Source organism: Benincasa hispida, chromosome 12, assembly GCF_009727055.1.
Source record: "Benincasa hispida cultivar B227 chromosome 12, ASM972705v1, whole genome shotgun sequence".
NCBI lineage: Eukaryota > Viridiplantae > Streptophyta > Magnoliopsida > Cucurbitales > Cucurbitaceae > Benincasa > Benincasa hispida.
Genome location: NC_052360.1, coordinates 10368065 through 10386299, shown reverse-complemented (window position 1 = coordinate 10386299; position 18235 = coordinate 10368065). Strand labels below are relative to the sequence as shown.

Below are 18235 nucleotides of genomic sequence, written 5' to 3'. Positions count from 1 at the left end.
ACAAAGAATGAAGATTTCCTAGTTGTGCTAGCTAAATGCTTCTCAACCCATTCAACTAATTTAGCTACTCATGTGTGAATCATAGAGAGTGAATAGATTTAGAGAAAGAAATTCCACTTTTATAAATGACTTTAGTACAAAATGCCAATGGAAGTTTAAGGTAGAGAGCCTGGTAGCAATTCCTTGCTGGCCGAGGCTTTTTACACTGGAATCTCTATTCTGATCTAAAGATATTCCCGCTTCCGTAGGCGTCGACCCTCTCTCTGTCTTTGGGGCTTCCAGCGCTCTCCCCAACTTACCGGAATGATCTACCGGCACAACTTCTCCTTTGCGTCCGCCTTAAGATGAAAGAAAACTAAAAACGAAGACATACGAACTGGAACAAAAGATTGTAAAAGTGGTGAATCCCTTTTCTGAAGAATGCACTTGGTATGTATAGAGCATCCATGGTGAAAGGCCGCTTCTCTCTCCTGGTTGTATAGATGGGACAAATTTAAAGCTGAATGTACTTTGTTACCGATAAAGCTGAATGTACTTTGTATAGATGGGATAAAGTTGTATACAGTCTCGCTTTTCTGAAGAATGCACTTGATTGACGCGTCAGATAATTGTTACCGATAAAGCTGAATGTACTTTGTGAACGTTATCGGCTGTCAACTTAATTTGGATTCAACTGTCATTAGCTTTCTGTCCCATCGCTCTTAATTAGCCTTTCACCCAGATGCGCCCACCATGTTGCACTGACCAAGTTGCGGCGATCCTTCTTGGGCGAATGTTTTCGAGTACAATCAACGTAAAGTCTTGCGGTGAAGTTGTGCTTGACCAATGAATACCTATGATCGCAATCTTTTCATTGCATTAATGCATATTTTGCACAAAAATACAAAAATCAATAGTTCTAATGCGCTGAACGCATGCGACCACAATATTATAGAATTTATGCTTAATGGACGCAATTTAACATATTTCATCAATGCAATCCAACATTGTTTAAGAACTTAGAACTATGATAACGTGCATTTCTAACTGTTATCACACCCTCAAATTTAAACAATGCTTGTCCTCAAGCATAAGCTAAAGACTCCTTTAGCAAGTCAACCCAAAAGTTCTTTTCCAAGATTTCTCAAGAATACTTCGTTCGAATCCTATATACCAGAATTTCTTTAAGTCTTATTCAAGTCTCTTCTTAAAATATTTCTAAGACCTAGGGACTGCAAGTTTAAATAAAAGAACTTTACTAAATTTCAGAACATCACATGATTTATTTCAAAAACAAAATTTTCTACTGGGGTGATAAATGATTTTATCCTTGCACAAAAATTTTCTTCATTGATATTTTTTTCTGACCTTGCACTAATCTGAGTGCCTTGCCTTCATTTTTGCTTGCCCCCATGTGTGTCATGTGAACATCCAACCAATGCACCCTTTCTTAGACTAAACTCATACCTATTTGGCAGTGAAGTTGCAGTCATTTATTTATGCGTTGATTCTGGTAACTTACTTTTGTTTTGGCTTGCCTCCACATGTGTCATGTGGACATCCAACTATGGGTAAGTGCCTTTCCCAACTTAACTCTTATCAACATGGGTTTCCCATTGCATTGATAGTGGAGTTGTTATTCTCAATTTTTTTTAAAAAAAAAGAAAATAGCAAGGTCGAAAATAAATACCTCACCCCCAAATTTAAAGTGTGACAATATCCTCATTGCCAAAAGATTAAAATAAGTCATGCGATGTTCTAGAATGCCTTGTAAAGAGATTTTGAGAGAAAGCTAGCAAACCTCTAACTTCTAGAAATATTTTATGAGGTGACTATCTTAAGATTAAGTTGACTTTAGTATATATGAAAGAAATAGAAGCATATTTTTCATCATTGAAATCATACTTGGCAAAGAAATAGAATGCAGTGAACTACTAAATTTATCTATGTCAAATGATTGCGGTGATTGAAGAGGATGCGATGATAAAACTTGTAAAACTAACATGCGATGTGAGAGCGAAAAATTTGAAATAAAGATAAGGAAGAGTACACCCCCAAATTTTGCGTTGTCGCTCGCATTGTGTATTGACGCATCCATCTTTGCGGCGATCTCTCTTCTTTGGGTTGTGGTGATGGAATAAGATAAGTGCTTCTTCGCGTAACATCTTCGCAATCCAGCGCCTCAATCTTTGCAAGAAAAACAAAGAGAGGGTCAAATGATTTTAAACAAAACAAAACTCGTTATCGTTTTTTTTTTTTTTGAAATAAAGATAGTGATAGTAAAATAAGGATAGATCAGGATTTGAAAAGATAGTAAAATTTCGAGTAGTGGAGAAAGTTGAAGAATTGATGTTTCCCAAATCTTATGTCCTTGATAAGTTGTGATCATTTGATAACGTAGAGACCACTTATTTCCGGCTGGTTTGTTCACATCCATGGTGGCTTTTCTGTCTTTTCTTTATCTTCTAGGGTCTTTACTGCCTTAATCCAGAGTTTTTCCCCATGAATGCTCATTACAATTTCCCCCTTGCGCACATCAATTTGAGCGCGACCGGTTGAAAGGAATGGTCTTCTCAATATGATGGGTGCATCTTTGTCAGATTTATAATCCAAAATGAGAAAGTCTGCCGGCAGGATGAATTTATCGATTGAAATTGTGGCATTTTTCAACTCTCCTTCAGGATGTATTTGAGATCTGCCCATGAGCAGGAGAGTTTCCTTTATGGGCATAAGTGTGCCGACATTCAATTGTTTGAAGATTGATAGCGGCATTATGTTTATACTTGCCTTAAGATCGCATACTGCCTGGCCACTGAAGATCCCTTCGATAGAGTATGGGATCGTGAAGATTCTCGGGTCTTCTATTTTAGGTGGGATCATAGCATTTTGCGCTACAGCCACTATTGCGATATTTCTTCCTCATTTTGTTCCTCTTTCAATCCTTGCGGAGTCACTGGTGGTTGGACATCTTCTATCTCAAGATCCAGAGGCTTAAGCATGGATGCAACTTCAGGGTCTATTTTCTCGGGCTTCTCCAAACTACAGGTCAACGGGTATTCGGTTATCATCGCATTCAAGTTAGTCGCAATGCGCTTCTCCCCTACTTTCGTAGTCGTGTCGTCACTTAGAAAGGAGACTGCTAAGCATTGTTCCTTCCCATTACCCCCAGCATTGCGAGGGAGCTCAGTTGAGCTCGGCAACGCTCTTTGCGGTCTATTTTTCAGCTCACTCGCAATCTGACCCATCTGTAATTCAAGATTGCGGTTGGACGTGGCCTTACTTTGAAGCACCATCTCATTTTTCTCTATATATTACTTCAATAGGCTCTCCAAAGAAGAGGATTGCAGTGGTTGTTGTGAGCTACTTGTTTGATTGCTCGGTTGACCGTTGTTGCGTTGAAAGAATCCTGGTGGCCTTTCTTTTTGCTCCATAGGTTGAAAATTTTGTTGTTGATTCTTCCAAGGAAAATCGGGGTACTTTCTCCACCCGAGGTTGTATGTATTGGAAAAGGTATTACCTCTCATGAAGCATACCGACTGCGGGTTTGTTGGGCATTCCTCCATCGGGTGAGCATCGCCGTAAATGACACAACTTGCGTTCATTTGAGTAATTGCATTGACTTGCCCTTTCTTCGCTCCCGTATTATTATTGCGATGCCTTGTATTAAACTCATCATCGCAGTCATTTGATTTTGTAGGGATACGATGGCCCCATTGTTTGCGTCGTTTTCTTTGATTCTTAATCTCTGATCACTTTCCCTCCAATCCTCATGATTTTTTGAAATGTGATAAAGTATACTCTTAGCCTCCTCATACGTTTTGTCGAGCAGACCACCAGTGGCTGCCGCATTGGCAGTGGTCTGCGAAGAGGGATTCAATCCTTGGTAGAAAATCTCCATTTGCAGGCAGTCAGGTAAGCCATTATGTGGACAGTCTCTTACCAGCCGCTTAAATCTCGCCCAAGCATCACTGAGCGATTTGTCATCTTCTTGTTCAAAATTTGTTATTAATTTTCTTCTCTTAGCGTTCTTAGTTGGTGGAAAATACTTCTTCATAAACTTTTCCACCACCTGTTCTTATGAAGTTATCTCTCCCGGTTCGAGAGAATATGCCTAATTCCTCGTCTGATCACACAAAGAAAAGGGAAACTGATGACATAAATTTATATCTTTATCTTACAGCATGTGGACAATATGAATGTGAATGAATGAATCATACAAGCTCATGTTGCCATAAACTTGTCGACGTAAAAATGGAATGTCATGCTGTGTTATCGCTTATGCACACTACTTCTAAATATGCGTTGTTAATGATATGCTTGTAGTATGCTATGGAGTAATGCGTTGTCACAAGTTTCCTTACGCTGGCACCAAGTATAATTCCAAGGCAAGTTTCTCAGAGTAATCCGAGGTTAAACACAAGGATTGGTTTCATTAATGTGTTACTTTTGTGATACATGCGACCGATTTTACAATTATAAAATATTTTGTTTGTACATGAATTTAAATTGTGATAAACATAAATTGTGTTGATAAAATAAAAGTGCGTTAAAAGGTAAATCCTAAACTAGCATGATACAAGATACAAGATACATAATACATGATACTGAGTTCGAGACTGACTGTGAAGTTTATACAAAGGATCATGGTATGCGATGGCAAGTCTTTATGGATGAATCAGAAATAGGAAGAATAAATAGTAAAAACATCGCAAGTTTGTTAATTGCGTTAAAGATATAACTAAGGTTCTACTTTCCCTTGGCGTACACCTCTCGGTGATCGGCCGCGTTCCCATATTTCTATGGTGAAACAGGGATGAATGTGATGAACGCAAGCTTTCTTCCATCTCTTATAAGTACTTCTCGCTTTAGTTAACTCATTCTTCCAACCCTATCTCGATATGCGGAATAACATCTTCACTTCTGCTCTCACAGGTGAAGATTTCATCTAGCATGCTTTAACTAAACACAATTATTTCTTTAACACAGATTAATTTACTTGCTTAATTCTTACTAATTACCTAGGGAATTAAGAAAACATCATGGAGAAAGTGAATCATGGATGAATGGAAATAGACAGAGAGATGATAATGGAAATGATCATAACGATTAACACTAAAATTAAGCATCTAATATATGGTGTGAATGATAGAAGAAAAAAGATGAATACAAGTGATGAAAAAGAGATTAGAAACAAATACAGAAAAGTGTCAATGTCTTAACACAGATCCTGAACGGAGATTATGCTTGTCGGTGTGTGAAAGTAATGGAGAGGAGAGCTTCTCTCTCAGGCTTGCTCTTCTGGTAGATGTGACCTTCGTACAGAGCTTCAACAGTGAGGATTGGAAGGATTCTTTGCCCAGAGACTCACCTCTCAGCCTTGTCTCTTGATTATCCCGAATCTACTCTGGAAATCGCTTTAGACCAGTCTCTCACTCAGATCAGTATATACATGTTTCTATGTATTCAAGTATATACAAGTATCAAGTTTTCCTGTATCGTGTATCCTTGTATCTCTTTCAATGGAATTGCAGAAGCTATTTATAGGCGAAGCTTTGACTATTTTCATTGTGGTCCCCACTTTATTGTTAAGGCAGTTCTTGAAATGGTGGAGTGAATATTCCTTCTGTTACGCAATCAATCCCGTCAGAAATGCACAATTGACAGCTATACACTCGTCTGAATCCTCCGCAATTGCGTTGCTCTTTACATCTTCGATCGTTTGCCCACATACGGTGTTGTTTTTTATTACTGCATGCGGTTGAAATTGCATTGATCGCAAAGCTCTGGATCGATTGTCGCATTTGCCTTTATTGCGTTGATCGTCTTTTCATTATTGATTGACAGGCGCAATGCAACGTAGTTGCGTTGTTCATTTTATCTTTGAGCCATGAATGCATGCGGTGACTTGATTTCCTGCAAAACAGAACTGGTGTCAGTGGGTGTATTGATGACAATTTATAATTCTCGCATTTCTTAGCCAATTTCTATACATTCGACACAACTTTTCTTTTCTTTAGCCGCAATATCTAAATAAAACAATATAAATAACTTGTATTTCTACAAGTTATCAGAAACAGAGTTAGTCGAACTTCCTCAGTTGAGATATTTAGGAACACAAAAGTGTTGTAGATTTCTACGAAGATCCGGAGGTAGGTGTGCGGGTCTTCACCATGCCTTCCTCCAAACTTCCCAGCAACACTGGATCATCTGCAACATTATCGGCTTCATTTCAAACCTCGATCCATCTAGCGCTAGCCTCATGATTCCTGGAGAGAAATCATAGAGGTTCGATGACACGTAGTTCCGGATGGGTCTGCGGTCATTCGCCATAAGGATGGGGTTGGCCATTATATTATTCATGTTAGCGGCCCTTACGTCCGGTTGCTCTGCCATTCTTGGTGTTTCTTCTTGTTGTTGTTGGCAGTCTCTTAATCTTCTTCTAAAAGTCCTCTTAATCTTTGGGTCGTAATTCGCCAGAGATTGAGAGTCCTGCAAAGAAATAAAAAAAATTACCGTTAACGAACTATTTTGCCGAAGTCCCCAGCAACGGCTCCAAAAACTTGCTGCGTTATTTTATGAAGTGGAAATATGGATGATATGTGTTGTGTAAATTCCTCTGAGTTTCCTGTAAGTCCAAGGTCGAACACAGGGACTTGTGAAAATAGATTGTGTTGGTAATTTTGGTGAAAACTTTGCGGTAACCGGGTAAATAAATGAAGTGTTTGGTTTTTTGTTTGCGTTGATGAAAAAGAAATAAAAAAATGCGGCAGATTTGAGAAGAAAAAGTTGCGTTGATAGATGCAATGAGTATGTGATCAACGTGTTGAGAAGATCTTTGGCTAGCGTTACTCAGGAATGCGTCAGACTATGCGATCATGTTACTACCAAGAACAGCAAGTCATTTTCCAATGTAAATGCGATGCTCTTAAATCTAGGATGCATGTGTTGAATGCAAAATGTCTATAGAGCTTATTCCTAAGTCTCTACTCTTGTCCTATGCGATGATACAAAATGCGATGATGCAAGGTGACTGCATACAATCGTATCTTATATCTAGGATGCATGCGATGCGTTGATAACAAATAGTACTCATTCCTAAGTGCCTATCTCTTGTATTATGCGTTCTAATGTGACTCTCCCGAGCCTAGATTCTGACCTGACCTTCCCAAGTCTAGATCCTGTCCTTAGACTACCCTCCTGAGTATCCCTAATGGACGAATGAAGCATACATAAAAAAGATAATCGCAAAGAATGAAGATTCCCTAGTTATGCTAGCTAAATGCTTCTCAACCCATTCAACTAATTTAGCTACTCATGCGTGAATCACAGAGAGTGAATAGATATAGAGAAAGAAATTCCATTTTAATAAATGACTTTAGTACAAAACGCCAATGGAAGTTTAAGGTAGAGAGCCTGGTAGCAATTCCTTGCTGGCTGAGGCTTTTTACACTGGAATCTCTATTCTGATCTAAAGATATTCCCGCTTCCGTAGGGTCAACTCTCTCTCTGTCTTTGAGGCTTCCAGCGCTCTCCCAAGCTTACTGGAACGATCTACTGGCACAACTTCTCCTTCGCGTCTGCCTTAAGATGAAAGAAAACTAAAAACGAAGAGGTGCGGACTGGAACAAAAGATTGTAAAAGTGGTGAACCCCTTTTCTGAAGAATGCACTTGGTATTTATAGAGCATCCATGGTGAAAGGTGGCTTCTCTCTCCTGATTGTACAGATGAGACAACTTTAATTCCTGATTGATGCGCTGGATAATTGTTTTCGATAAAGCTGAATGTACTTTGTGACCATTATCGGCTGTCAACTTAATTTGGATTCGACTGTTATCAACTTTTTGTCCCATCGCTCTTAATTAGTCTTTCACCTAGATGCGCCCACCATGTTGCACTGACCAAGTTGCGGCGATCCTTCTTAGGCGAATGTTTGCGAGTACGATCAATGCAAAGTCTTCCAGTGAAGTTGCGCTCGACCAATGAATACATATGATTGCAATCTTTGCATTGCGTTAACGCATATTCTGCACAAAAATAAAAAGATCAATAGTTCTAACGCATTGAATGCATGCGACCGCAATATTATAGAATTTATGCTTAATGGACGCAATTTGACATATTTCATCAATGCAATCCAACATTGTTTAAGAACTTAACACTATGATAACGTGCATTTCTGCCTATTATCACCCATACATAGAGAAGTCGTCCATGATAATTTTTACAGAGTCTTCGAGATATTCAGAAAAGATGGTTTTCATACACCGTTGGAAATTTCTCGATGCATTGGAAAGGCCGAACGACATGCGTCAAAACGCAAATGTTCCATATGGACAGGTGAATGTGGTTTTCTCTTGATCTTCAAGAGCAATCATGATCTGGTTATAACCGGCATATCCATCCAAGAAGTAGTAGAAATCATTTCCAACTAGGCGGTTTAGCATTTGATTGATAAAAGGCAAAGGGAAATGATCTTTCTTTGTTACTGCATTTAGTTTGCAGTAGTCCATGCAAATTCGCCATCCCATGATGGTCCTCATTGGTATCAGTTCGTTATTTGCATTGGGGACTACCATCATCCCTTTTTTCTTCGGCACTCATTGCATGGGGCTGACCCACGTGCTGTCGAATATTGGATAGATAATTCCCACATCTAACCACTTGATTATCTCCTTCTTTACGACCTCCTTCATTGCAGAGTTGAGTCTGTGTTGATGTTCGATCGTTCAATTGTGATTCTCTTCGAGAAGAATCCCATGCATGCAGTATGGGGGGCTAATTCCTCTAATATTTGCGAGCATCCAACCAATTGCCGTTACATAATTTCTCAGGATGCTTAGCAGCACATTCTCTTGATCTTCATTAAGTGCAAAGGAAATTATTACAGGTAGCTTTTCATTCTGCCCCAAAAACGCATACTTCAGGTGGTTTGGAAGGGTCTTCAGCTCTATTGTTGGTGGTTATTCCAAGGATGGTTTTGTTGTTTTTCTTTCTTCACCCGCTGTCAGCCTGTCTTCTTTGGATGCGATCGTCTCATCTTCTTTGGTTGTTTTTTTTTGTGATCGCATTGCATGTTGCTATGGATGCGGTCGCATCCTCGTCCTCATTTTCATCTTCAGACTTTTCTTCTTCATTCAAACTTGGTTCCTCATTAGATTCATTGAGGTCTTCTTCATTAGGATATTTCATGGCTCGGATAATGTTAAACCTGAGCTTCTATCCATTCATGCTCAATGTGATCTCTCCTTTGTACACATCAATCTGGCCGTGACCAGTGGATAAAAATTTTCGCCCCAAAATGATGGGTACATCCTTGTCCGCTTCATAATCCTGGATGATGAAGTCTGCCAGTAATATAAATTTATCAATTGTAACTAGAACATCCTTCACCTTCTCTTATGGATGCACAAGAGACCTATCCGCTAATTGGAGAGTCAGCGTTGTGAGCGCAAGCTGCCCCACATTCTGCTGCTTAAAAATTGACAGGGGCATCAAGTTGATGTTGGCCCCGAGATCGCAAAGTGCTTGACCGATCTATAACCCTCCACTAGAGCAGGGTATAGTGAAACTTCTGGGTCGCACATTTTTGGTGGAATTATGGATTTTGAACTTTGCGTCAATGCCACCGTTGCGAACTTACCAATGCTTCTCTTCGTCGTCACCATATCCTTTAGAAACTTTCCATACTTGGGCATCTGCTCAATCACTTCAGTGAACAGAATGTTAATATGCAACTGTTTTAGCATATCCATGAAGCGTTAATACTGTACCTCATCATTTTTCTTCTTTTTGAGTCTCTGGGGAAATGTTGGCAGCTGTATTCTCACGATTCCCTATTCTTTCGGCTCCAAGGTGGATGCAATCTCTGGTTCCTTCGCCTTCTTTTCTTCTGTTTCTTCTTGAGTCAACGCAATCTCTGGTTCTAGTGCAATTGGAGCAGTCTGACTAGACTCTTTCTTCTCCTCTGCCACAGTCTTTCCGCTCCGCAACATCACAACTTGACATTGCTCTTTTCTCGTACCCCCTAGGTTGCATGGAAGTTTCAATGAACTCGGTAGGGCCCCTTGCAGTCTATTCTTGAGTTCCCCCGCAATCTGTCCCATCTGAATTTCCTGATTGCGGATAGACGTCGCTTGATTTTGAAGCACTGTTTCATTCTTTTCAATATAATGCTTCAACAAACTCTCCAAAGATGAAGATTGCGACACCTGTGAACTGCTGGCTTGGTTTTGCGTTCGATCAATTGTTCGTGGGAAAAATCTAGGTGGCCCTTCTTTTTGCGCCACTGATTGAAAATTTTGTTGTTGATTTTTCCACGCAAAGTTAGGGTGGTTTCTCCACCCAGGGTTGTACATGTTGGAGAACGAATTATTCTTCATAAAATAGACTAACTATAGGTTCCTCGGGCATTCCTCTATTGAGTGGCCTTTACCATAAGTAGCACAACTTGCGGTCGTCTGGTTGATTGTGTTGACTTGCCCTATAAGACCCTAACATTAAATCTAAAGTGGGAAGTTAAATAGAGAAGAAAAATCCTAAGTAAGGTTATTGGAACAAAGGGAGGAAAGCATCAAAATTATCCAAAAAGGTGACCAAAATCCAAATGCCTATGAAGGGCTTAAAATATGTTGGATGCAAGAAGGCATGGAGGATGGAAGCTAGAAGACTTGAAAAATGGCTAAGGGTTGCACACAACCAACGCAAAGGCATACATGAGGACACGGGCAGCAAGCATGTGTTGAAGTGAGCATGCTAGGCGCGCCAGCCATGCTTCGAGGCCAAGTGCATAGGCCATGTGCCAAGCACACAGGCCTTGCGTCGAGGACAAGCGCATAGGCCATGCACCGAGCGCAGCCCATGCGTCGATGGTAAACGCGCAGCCCATGCGTCGATGATGAGCGCGTAGCCCATGCGTCGATGGTGTATGTCGAGCACGTGCGTCGATGGTGTATGCGTGCCCTGCCTATGCGTTCGAACGGGCAAGTGGGTGAGCCATCTTATGCGCTGTCGAGCAACCATGCGTCGATGCACCAGGCCAAACGCACGCCCATGCGGCCGAGCCAGCGCACAAGTGCCTAGGCAGCATACCATGCGTCGATGGTCAGCACCATGCGTTCATGCCTAGTAGGCTTAGCAAGCACACTTAGCAAGCCATGCGTCGAGGGTGAGCGGCCACCCTATGCGTTGGTGATGATCAACTCATGCGTTGGCTAAGTTGAACTTTGATGAGGGAAAGGTGAGTTTCTATGCGTTAAGGATAAAAGGTGAGGCTAATTGATGGAAAACTTCAAGGGAGAATGCCAAGGGTATACGAATATAAGACTTAAGAAATTTAAGTAGAGAAATATGTGAGGTATTTAAGGGATTTAGGTGGCAAAAGGAAGATCACATACAAACACCTAAATCGTGTGTTTAAGGGAGTTGTGTTGTCAACATGGGGTGAGTTTGAAATAGCCATAAATAAGGGAGTTGGGCAAGGGGAAGTCATTCATACCAACACCTAAATCGTCTGTTGAGAGCAGATTTAGAGAGTGACGTTTGAGTTATTAGGCTGCCAAGTTTATTGGAGATCAAAAGAAACAAGGTTACGTTGGTGAGCCATTAAGGCAATCGGACGCACAGCTAGCCCACGCCTTGTGTGCACACAGCACTGCGTCCATCCATCCGTCCGCACGCGCATTGCTTGATGCATTTCATGCGCCAGCCCAACGCAACAGCCTCCCCCATGCGGCGCATCACGCTCAGTGCAACGCATGCCTAGCACAGTGCACGCCCAAACGCGCCAACCCCCTGTGAGGTGCAACACGCCCAAGGCCTATTGGCCAACGCCCAGCTGCCTATCTCGGTCCAAATAACCTCTAAAGAGGCTAACTTTGGTATTTTGGCTAATTTTGAGTAGGGTAAGCTGGTGTTTTCAATATATAATGATATTCTGGCTAAATTTGACACTATTTATTGATATAACAAGTATTAATTGAAGAATTTTCATTGATATGGAGGAATTCTCAGGAAGGTAGTCTGAAGGTGATTTTAGTGGAAAAACTTGCTGACGATGAGTGTTTACTTAGCTTTATTCTTTGATATGTAAATAAATGCATATGTAAGTGCAAAATACATGCTTATGATGTCATGATGATTGCCATGATATTGTTTGTGAAATTGCTATGGAAATTGAGATTATACCCAGATTACATAGTTAGCATGCTTAACAAAAGGTGCTTGGTGGGAAAATATAGTCGGCCTCGGTCGGCAAGAAATAATAGTCGGTGACGACCGGCGGGAAATATAGTCAAGTACCTAAGCATGACTAGCGGGATAAAGAATTATCGGTGTCTACATTGGCGGGAAAAGTGGGTTATAGGAAAGTTTCCATAAAAAGTTATGCTGATTGATAATGCGTCCATGATATGAGCATGCCACATGTAACATGGGACTGAAGGATGTTGATTGAATGAACATATACATGATCATGCATAAATTATACTAGAATTATGATTATGTGATTGATTTCCCAAAAATATGATTTGCAAAGTGATTATTATTTTAAAAGAACCACTCACTCGGCTTAGTAGCTCACACTTTTCCAAATGTTTTCTTATATTCCCCCCTCCAAGGTAGCAAAGCGGAGCATTCAGGGAGGATTCTACTAACTACCATCACACCAGGACTTGGTAAATTCTCAGGGCACGGCTCGGATAATGTAATAAAGAATATAAGAAATTAAACTATGTGATGAATGATAGATAGAGTGTTGTAAACATGTTGAAATCTTTAATAGATATGGGGAGAATGTTAAATTTAAATGTTGTCTTGGAATACTACTGGTTTACCCTCACGCTCCCTTCTCGGTCTGGGGGTTAAGGCTAAGGAGGGGGTGTGATATGCCCACTATGTGTTGCTAGGCTACTGATTGCGATTCCTTGAATCAAATTCATCATCGCGGTCATTTGCTAGGCCCTGTTATTCGCATCACTGTCTTTGATTCTCAATCTTTGATCGCTTTCTCTCCAGTCTTCATGATTTTTAGAAATGCGATCAAGGATATTCTTGGCCTCATTGTAAGTTTTATCAAGCAGACCTCTAGCTGCTGCCGCTTGGCAACTGTCTAGGATGCAGGGTTTAGTCCGTGGTAGAAAATCTCCATCTGTAAGCAGTCTAGTAAGCCGTTATGTGGGCAATCTTTTACCAGCCTCTTAAACCTCGCCCAATCGTTGCTGAGCGCTTCGTTGATATCCTGTTCAAAATTAGTGATCAGCTTCCTCATTTTCGCGTTCTCCGTGGGAGGGAAGTACTTCTTCATAAACTTCTCAACTACTTGTTCCCATGATGTAATCTCCCCTTGTTTGAGAGAATAAGCCCATTTTCGTGCCTAGTCACAATAAAAAAAATGGAAACAGTGTTAATCGAACCTCCTCAGCGAAGATGTTTGGGAACACAAACATGTTGCAGATCTCAATGAAACTCCAAAGGTGAGTGTAGGGTTCCATGCCATGCCTACCACCAAACTGTCCGGCAGTTTGGATCATCTACAACATCACCGGTTTCAATTCGAACCTCGATCCATCAAGAGCTGGCCTCATGATTCCTGGGGAGAAATCATAAAGGTTGGGCGACGCATAGTTTCGAATAGGCCTGTTGTGGTCGTTCACCAATAGGATGGGATTCGCCATGATATTATTTTCATTTGGTGCTCCATATCTGTGTTGTTCCGCCATGTTATCTTTCTCTTGTTGTTGTTGTTGTTGGCGGCTGTCTCTCAATCTTCGTCGGAACGTTCTTTCAATCTCTGGGTCGTAATTCGCCAGAGATTGAAAGCTGCAAAGAAAATAAAAAAAATTACCGTTAGCACAATGTATTGCCGTAGTACCCGGCAACAGCGCCAAAAACTTGATGCGTTGTTAGATGCGATGAAATAATGGTGTAGAATGTGATGGTGGAATATGCATTGTGCATGCAAGTTTTCTTAGCAAGATCCAAGCATAAATCCTACTGAGTTGCCTGGTAAGCCCAGGGTTAAACACAGGGACTAAGGAAAATAGTATGCGATGGTAATTTTAGATCACTTTGCGGTAACAAATAAATCAATGTGTTGGTCAATATATTGTTTGAAGTATACAGTTTATGTGACAGAGTCGAGAAAAGAGTCAATAATACGAAAGATACGATGAGTATGCAGGGGAATGGGTTGAGAAGGGATTTGGCTAACACTTCCTAGGATTGCGCTCATGTTTTGCGATCATGCTACATACATACAACAACAAGTCATCTCTCAATGCAAATGCTACAGCTTCTAGTTTTAGAACGCATGCGATGTATGCGATGATGTCTATAGGACTTACATCTAAGCCTCTATTCTTGTCCATGCGATGACGAATGACACACACATACACAAGGCGACCGCATACTACCATAACCTATCTCTAGGGTGCATGCGATGCATGTTGGCAAAAGAGCCTATCTCTAAGTCTCTATCTCTTACTTATGAAGATCTAATCTTCCTCTCTTGAGTCTAGATTCTAACCTAGCTATCTTAAGTCCTAGATTCTTTCTTTAGACTCTCTCACGAGTAGCTCTAAAGGGTGATGGGCAAAACATAAGACAAGATGATCACATGCAATTCAGATCCTAGGTCATGTTAGCTAAGTACTTCTCAACCCATTCGACAATTTTAGCTACTCATGCGTATTTTAAAGAGAGTGAACAAATGTAGAAATGCAAGTTCCATTCTATATATGAAATCGAAGTACAAATGACAATGTGAAATAAAGATAAAGAGCCTGGTAGCAATTTCTTGCTTCTCAAGGCTTTTATACCTACTTTGCTCAAAAGATAATCTTGCTCTCGCAAGAGTCGACCCTCTCTCTATTTTCATGCTCCCTGGCCCTCTCTCGAGCTGACCAGCACGATCTTTCGGCGTTTTTTCCTTTCTCTCGCTTCTACCTTCTAAGTATAAAGAAACTAAAAACTAAGGCTAACTATGTTCTATATGGCTCAACTAGAATGAAAAACCGAACTCCTTCAGTGAAGGTGGCCTTCAGTATTTATAAGGCTTCAAGGTGAAGAGCTTTTTCTCTCTTATGATTGTACTGATGGGATGGCATTAATTCTCTGTGTGATGCGCCAAATAATTGTCACCGAAAAGTTGAGTGTACTTGCTATAGTGTCGTTAATGGCTTGTCAACTTAATTCGAAATCGACCGTCATCAGCTTTCTGTCCCATCGTGATTTATTAACCTTCTGCCTTGATGCACCGGCTCTATGCGGCCACCTTCTTGAGCAGATTTTCATGAACACAAACGATCGCATAGCCTTGTGGTCACAATCTCTTAATGCGCTCGGATGTTAATTTCTTTGGATCACAATTCTTCCTTGCGCCAACGCATTTTCTGCACAAAATACATAAGTTAACTATTTTTAATGCAATGGACGCATGCGATCGCAATGTTATAAACTTAATGCTTTTGGATGCAATTTTATATATTTTTACCATTGCAATCCTTCATTGTTTTATAACTTTGCACTGTAATAACGTGCATTTCTGCTCGTTATCAACACTTCTTTGATCCAATTGAAAATAAAGTGATTGTATCAACAAATGCTACATTCTTAGAGGATACCATATGAGGGACCAGAAACCACGAAGAAAAATAGTTTTAAGAAAAATTTATGAAAATACTACTAAAATGAGGCTAGTACGTCAACAAGAGTTATTGATGTGAGTTCGTTTAATCAAACTAATCCATCAAGAGTTGGGATTGTCTTGACGTAGTGGGAGAATTATAAACCCACCTATTCGCTACATGGGTTTTACAGAAGCCCAAAACATTGTTAATGATTATGTTGAGGATCTGTTGTTTTATAAGAAGGTAATGGAAAATGTTGACAAAAATGAATGGATTAATACCATGAATCTAGAAATTGAGTCTATGTACTCCAATTTTATCTGGAAACTTATAGACCAACCTAATAGGCTAAAACCTATAGGTTGCAAGTGAATCTACAAGAGGAAAAGAGGTGTAGATGGAAAGGTGCAAACCTTGAAGGCTAGATTAATAGCAAAGTGTTATACCCAGGTTGGACTACGAAAAATCCTTATGTTCTTTTGCTATGATAAAATCTATCCAATTTCTTTTGTCTATTACCACATATTATGACTATGAGATACGAAAAATGAACGTTAAGATTGCCTTTTTAAATGGCAATCTTAAAGAGATCATCTACATGACTCAACCAGAAGGGTTCATAATAAGGTCAAGAGCGAAAAGTTTGCAAGATCAATCAATCTATGGATTGAAACATGTGTCTAGATCTTGGAACTTGAGGTTTGACGTTGTGGTCAAAACCTATGGCTTTAATCAAAATGTTAACGAACTTTATATTTAAAAGAAGATCATTAATGGTTCAGTAGCTTTCTTGGTGTTGTATATGGATGATATCTTACTCATTGGGAATGATATAGGTTTTCTGACCAAAATTAAGGAATGGTTAATAGTTCAGTTTCAAATGAAATATTTGGGTGAAGCTCAGTATGTTTGAGGGACCATAATTATAAGAGATTGTAAGAACAAAATGTGAGCATTGTCTCAGGCGTCGTATATTAACAAAATTCTTGTCAAGTATTCGATGCAGAATTTCAAGAAAGGTTTACTATCTTTTAGGGATGGAACTGTTTTGTCTAAGGAACAGTGTCCTAAGAACCTCGAGAGGTTCAAGAGATGAGATGGATTCCTTATGCATATGCGTTAGGTAGCCTTTTGTATGTCACGCTATGTACTAGGCCCAATATCTGCCATGCAAGGGGAGTAGTCGATAGATATCAGTCCAATCCAGGATTTGATCACTGGACAGAGGTCAAAGCCATTCTCAAGTATCTTAAGAGAACAAGAAACTCTATGTTTGTGTATGGTGTTAAGGATTTGATCCTTATACAATACACTAACTTTGAGTTTTAGACTGATAAGGATTCCAGGAAATTCACATTAGGATTAGTGTTCACTCTGAATGGAGGAGCAATAGTATGGTGGAGCATCAAGCAAGGATGCATTGCAGATTCCACAATAGAGGTAGAATATGTAGCTGCTTGTGAAGCTGCTAAAGAAGCTGTGTGGCTCATAAATCATTTTATGGCAGATTTGGAAGTTGTTCCAAACATGACTTTACCCATCACCCTTTATTGTGATAACAGTGGTACAGTGGAAAACTCCTAGGAGCCTCGTAGTCACAATCGTGAAAAGCATATAGAGCGCAAATATCATCTCATTAAGAAGATTGTGCAATGAGGAGATGTGATTGTCACACACATCGCCTCAAAGCACAATGTTACTAATCTATTTACAAAGGCTCTCACGACTAAAGTTTTTAGGATCATCTGAAGAGCATAGGTCCACGAGATATGAGTCATTTAATCTAGGGCAAATAGGAGATGTTGTTTGGTATACTGTATGCCCTAGTTTATTGTATTGTATTTGATATTGTACATCTCATTTTTGGTATTTGATACTCTATACTCCACTGATTCACTGTATTGTATTTTATATGGATTAGAACAAAAGGGAGATTGTTGGAGTTAATATCCTTAATAGAGTATATTTTTGTAGTTTGTGAGACAAATTATATATCTAATAAAATAAGAGGAATTTTATTAATATTTAGACTCAATTAACTAAATCTAATAAACTAAGATCCAAGGTTATTTTATGAAACTTAAATATGTATGTAGAGACATATAAGTGGATCATGTTTAACTATAATCTAAATGGTATGTAGTAGATGGACAAGGCTAGGTACCTTATCCTGGTGACACTATAAATAGGACCTACTTTGTAGATGTTACAATTTTTATAATGTGCTATAAATGATTTAATCCTGATCGTTCATATGGAGACATGCTAGCAGGGGTATTCTATACAAAGAGTTTGTATAAGACCGGACCGCGAAATGAATACTCTCTATATAACACCGTTGCAAGAAGAGACTTGTATTTCACTAGGATAATCATAGGTGACTTGACCTTAGTCCTGAATGAGTTGTGAACTCCTTTCTATGAGGGCAATCCTTTGATTTGTATGGGCGATAGTGGCCTTGTTAGCCGACTCAACAAGCCTACCATTTTGGGTACTTGTTCGAGTAGGGTGTTGGGAGCACAACTACACAAGATGAAATTCACTCCTTTTCTGATCTTAGGGAAAGCAGATAAATTGCTCCCTTAATAGTTGATTTCATGTCTTAAACATTGAGGCCTCAATATCTCACTAG

At 39.8% G+C, this 18235-nt stretch overlaps 1 non-coding gene across 1 annotated transcript; it reads left to right on the top strand.

Annotated features, from left to right (window-relative positions):
- The first annotated feature begins 3893 nt into the window (after positions 1–3893).
- LOC120068629 lies at positions 3894–4000 on the top strand. The gene has a single exon (XR_005479266.1). It is a non-coding gene; the product is annotated as a small nucleolar RNA R71 (small nucleolar RNA).
- The last annotated feature ends 14235 nt before the right edge of the window (positions 4001–18235 follow it).